This window comes from Triticum dicoccoides, chromosome 2A, assembly GCF_002162155.2.
Source record: "Triticum dicoccoides isolate Atlit2015 ecotype Zavitan chromosome 2A, WEW_v2.0, whole genome shotgun sequence".
Taxonomy (NCBI): domain Eukaryota; kingdom Viridiplantae; phylum Streptophyta; class Magnoliopsida; order Poales; family Poaceae; genus Triticum; species Triticum dicoccoides.
The window spans coordinates 210994913-211000780 of record NC_041382.1 but is presented as its reverse complement, the minus strand read 5'-3'; positions in this window follow the sequence as shown (position 1 = coordinate 211000780).

Here is a 5868-nt window from a genome sequence, read left to right as displayed (position 1 = left end):
CACCCAAGTCACACAAAGCAAAACACTCATAATTTTTAATCTTTACTTTGATAGTAGGATCCCATTCATCATGCAATTTTCTAGGAATTGAAACTTCTAATTCCATTTTTTCTTCAAAAGCTTTCATCATAGCATCAAAAATATGTTTAGTAAAAGCTTTATTTTGTTCATAAGCATGGGGTGAATTTATCATGGATTGCAACAAAGAAATACAATCAATCAAAGAGAAACTATCATAATTAAAGTATTTGTAATCCAAAAGAGTGGGTACATCACTAGCTAAAGTTTTGACCTCTCCAAACCCACTTTCATCAATTTTCTCAACAAGATTTTCACCCTCCGAAATATTGGGATGCCGTCTACCTAAAGTTGACTCTTCTCGAGTCCATTTTTCATCAATATTAACCTTACTAAACAAGGAATCAATAGAAGAAACACCAATTATTTTAAGATCTTCATCACTTTTGCAAAAGAAATCACTAGAAAACGCTTTTTCTAAAAATTCTCTTTTAGCTCTAAGCATAGCGGTTCTTTTCTTGCTTTCATCCATAGAAACATAAATAGATTTAATTGATTCATCAATCTTAGGCACAAAAAAATTCATCTTGAGATTTTCCACATCATGAGCAATTCTATCAACACTTCTAGACAAATCACCAATCTTACTCAACTTTTCTTCTATGGAAGTGTTGAGAACTTTTTGTGTATTGATAAATTCTTTAATATTGTTCTCAAGATCAGAGGTGTTCCTATTATTATTATAAGATTGATTTCCATAGGAATTACCATAATTATTAGAGGAATTACTAGGAAAAGGCCTAGGATTAAAATTACCTCTATATGCATTGTTGTTGAAATTATTTCGAGAGATAAAATTCACATCTATGGCATCACTATTTTGCTCAATCAAAGTAGACAAAGGCATATCATTAAGATCAACAGGAGCACTTCTACTAGCAACCAATTTCACAAGAGCGTCACCTTTTTCACTCAAAGAAGAAATTTCTTCAACCGAATAAACTTTTTTACTAGTAGGAGCTCTTTCAGTATGCCATTGCGAATAATTTGCCATAATATTATCAAGAAATTTGGTGGATTCACCCAAAGTAATTTCCACAAAAGTACCACTCACGGCGGAATCTAAAAGATTACGAGAAACAAAATTCAACCCCGCATAAAAAATTTGTATGATCATGCAAAGATTTAACCCATGAGTTGGGCAATTCCTTAGCATCATTTTCATCCTTTCCCAAGATTGTGCAACATGCTCATGTTCAAGTTGCTTGAAATTCATGATCTGGGTTCTAAGGGAAATAATTTTTGTGGGCGGAAAATACTTAGTGATAAAAGCATCTTCGCACTTATTCCAAGAATCAATACTATTGCGAGCCAAATAAGAGAACCAAATTTTTGCAGAATCATGCAAAGAAAATGGAAATAATTTCATCTTGACCACATCATTGTCCACAGCTTTTTTTCTGTTGCATATCGCATAATTCAAGATTGATAATATAACAACATGGAACAATAAAAAATTATAGATACGTTGGAGACGTATTAGCATCGCCAAGCTTAACTCCTACTCGTCCTCGAGTAGGTAAGTGATAAAAATAGAATTTTTGATGTGGAATGCTGCCTATCATGTCATATCATATTCTTTTCTTTATAGCATGGATAATTGGACTTTTAGTTGTTCAAAGCTATAGTCTAGTTTTGACATGATAATTTAGATACTCAAGCATATCAACAAACAACCATGTCTTTCAAAATATCAACGCTAAAATACGTTATCCCTAGCCCATCATGCTCAAACATTGATCCATTCATGAAACACACTCAAATATTAGCTACACCCAATGCTTAAGTACGATCATATTGCCTCCTAGTTGGTGCTTTCATAAGAGAAGATGAAGATTCAAAATAAAAATTGCATAAAGTAAAAGAAAGGCCTTCGCAGAGGGAAGTAGGGATCTGTAGAGGTTCCAGAGCTCAAAGCGAAAAACTTAGAGATAATTTTTTTTGAGAGGTGTATCCATCCCACCAACGAAAACGACTTAGAGTTCCCAATACTTTCCATGCATATATATATCATAGGCGGTTCCCAAACAGAAAATAAAGTTTATTCCTTTTTCCACCATAACTTTCACTTTCCATGGCTAACCGTATCCACGGGTGCCCTCCATACCAACAGTTTCCAAGGAATTTATTATTTGACAACATAAAGTAATTTCATTTTTTTGCATTTCGGGACTGGGCATCCCTAATACCTTTGCCTTACTCTCGTGCAATGACAAGTGAATAAACACTCATCTTGAGAATAGCACATCTAACATGGAAAATATTAGCCACCCCTCACCGCTCCGCGAGCGAAACAAACACACAAAAGAGAAGTGTATTTTGAAAATTAGAGATGGCACATGCAAATTTGCTTAGAACGGAAAAAGAATACCACATATAGGTAGATATAGTGGACTCATGTGGCAACACTAGGTTAAAGGTTTTTGGATGCACAAGTAGTGATCATACTTAGTGCAAAATGAAGGCTAGCAAAAGATTCATAAGTGACCAACTAAGAAACAGATAATCTCATAAGCAAACATTAAGCATAAATAACACTGAATAATGCACCATAAGTAGGATATAATTTCATTGCATGACTATTGACTTTCTTACTTGCATAGGGAATCACAAACCTTAACACCATTATTCTTACTAAAGCATAATTACTCATCAAGATGACTCACATATCACATCATCATATCACAAAACTATTACTAAGAATCAAGTTTATTTTGTCCAATGATCTTCATGAAAGTTTTTATTATATCCTTTTTGGATATCTTATCACTTTGGGACTAATTTTCATGTATTGCTTTTGACACGCTCCAACAAATATAAGTGAAGATCATGGGCATAATAATTTTTCTTTCTTTCTCTCAAATTAATTTAAGTGAAGCAAAAGAGAATTTCTTGAAAATTTTACTAACTCTCAAATAAATTTAAGTGAAGGAAGAGAGCATTTCTTCAAAAATACTAAAGCACACCGTGCTCAAAAAGATATAAGTGAAGCACTAGAGCAAGTCCATTGCTCATAAAAATTTAAGTGAAGCATAGAGAGCAATTCTAACAAGTCATGACATAATTTTTGGCTCTCTCAAATAGGTGTGTCCAGCAAGGATTGATAACTTAAAACACAAAATAAAACAAGCAAAGACTCATATCATACAACACGCTCCAAGCAAAACACATATCATGTGACGAATAAAAATATAGTTTCAAGTAAAATACCAATGATCGTTGGAAGAAAGCGGGGATGCCACTCGGGGGCATCCCCAAGCTTAGTTGGTTGCTCACTTTTGGATAATAGTTTGGGATGCTGGGGCATCCCCAAGCTTAGGCTCTTCCATTCTTCCTTCATCCATCGTAAGATAACCCAAAACTTGAAAACTTCAATCACACAAACTCAACAAAACCTTCGTGAGATCCGTTAGTGTAAGAAAATAATAAATCACTACTATAAGTACTGTATCAAACCAATTCATATTTTGTTTTTGTATTATATCTATTGTATTCCAACTTTTCTATGGCAAAAACTCATCAAAGAAAACCATAGAGCCATCAAAATAAGCACACAACACAAAGAAAACAGAATCTGTCAAAACAGAACAGTCTGTAGCAATCTGACTATTTCGAATACTTTTCTAACTCCAAAAATTCTGACAAATTAGGACGACCTGAAGAATTTGTATACTGATCTACTGCAGGTGGAATGGGTATTTTATCGCTCTCTGGTAAAAAGTGAAAATTAATTTCGTGAGCATAAAAGTTTCTGTTTTTCAGCAAGATCAAACAACTATCACCCAAGAAGATCCTAAAGGCTTTACTTGGCACAAACACTAACCAAAACACAAAAAACATAACCATAATAGTAGCATAATTGTGCTAACACACAAGAATAGAAAGCAAAAGGCAAACATAAATTTTGTTCATTGGGTTGCCTCCCAACAAGCGCTATAGTTTTACGCCCTTAGCTAGGCATAAAGCAAGGACCTAAGTTTTGTCATCTTTGGTTCGAGATCCATAAGATGCCCTCATGATTGATTCATAGTTCTAGGAAAGTGTTCCATACCCTTCCTCAAAGGAAATTGGAACTTAATATTGCCTTCTTTCATATCAATCACGACACCGATAGTGCGTAAAAACGGGTTACCAAGAATAATTGGACTAGACGGATTGCAATCAATATCAAGAACAATAAAATCTACAGGCACATAATTCCTATTTGCAAGAATAAGAACATCATTAATTCTTCCCATAGGCTTTTTAATAGTAGAATCCGCCAAGTGCAAATTCAAAGAACACTCTTCAAGATTAGTAAGACCAAGCACATCACATAAAGATTTCGGAATAGTAGAAACACTAGCACCCAAGTCACACAAAGAAAAACACTCATAATTTTTAATCTTGACTTTGATAATAGGTTCCCATTCATCATGCAATTTTCTAGGAATTGAAACTTCTAATTCCATTTTTTCTTCAAAAGCTTTCACCATAGCATCAACAATATGTTTAGTAAAAGCTTTATTTTGTTCATAAGCATGGGGTGAATTTATCATGGATTGCAACAAAGAAATACAATCAATCAAAGAGAAACTATCGTCACTAAAGTCTTTGTAATGCAAAAGAGTGGGTACATCACTAGCTAAAGTTTTGACCTCTCCAAACCCATTTTCATCAAATTTCTCAACAAGATTTTCACCCTCCGAAATATTGGGATGCCTTATATCTAAAGTTGACTCTTCTCCAGTCCCTTTTTCATCAATATTAACCTTACTAAACAAGGAATCAATAGAAGAAACACCAATCATTTTAAGATCTTGATCACTTTTGCGAAAGAAACCACTAGAAAACGCTTTTTTCTAAAAAATCTCTTTTAGCTCTAAGCATAGCGATTCTTTTCTTACTTTCATCCATAGAAACATAAAGATCTTTAATTGATTCATCAACCTTAGGCACAAAAATTTTCATCTTGAGATTTTCCACATCATGAGCAATTCTATCAACACTTCTAGACAAATCATAAATCTTACTTAACTTTTCTTCTATGGAAGTGTTGAAAACTTTTTGTGTATTGATAAATTCTTTAATATTGTTCTCAAGATCAGAGGTGTTCCTATTATTATTATAAGATTGATTTCCATAGGAATTACCATAATTATTAGAGGAATTACTAGGAAAAGGCCTAGGATTAAAATTACCTCTATAAGCATTGTTGTTGAAATTATTTCAAGAGATAAAATTCACATCTATGGCATCACTATTTTTCTCAATCAAAGTAGACAAAGGCCTATCATTAAGATAAATAGGAGTACTTCTACTAGCAACCAATTTCACAAGAGCATCAACTTTTTCACTCAAAGAAGAAATTTCTTCAACCGAATTAACTTTTTTACTAGCAGGAGCTCTTTCGGTATGCCATTGCGAATAATTTGCCATAATATTATTGAGAAATTTGGTGGATTCACCCAAAGTAATTTCCATAAAATTACCACCAGTAATGGAATCTAACAGTTTATGAGAAAGAAAATTCAACCCCGCATAAAATTTTGTATGATCATCCAAAGATTTAACCCATGAGTTGGGCAATTCCTTAGCATCATTTTCATCCTTTCCCAAGATTTTGCAACATGCTCATGTTCAAGTTGATTGAAATTCATGATCTGGGTTCTAAGGGAAATAATTTTTGCGGGCGGAAAATACTTAGTGATAAAAGCATCTTTGCACTTATTCCAAGAATCGATACTATTGTGAGGCAAAGAATAGAACCATTTTTTTGCAGAATCACACAAAGAAAACGGAAATAATTTC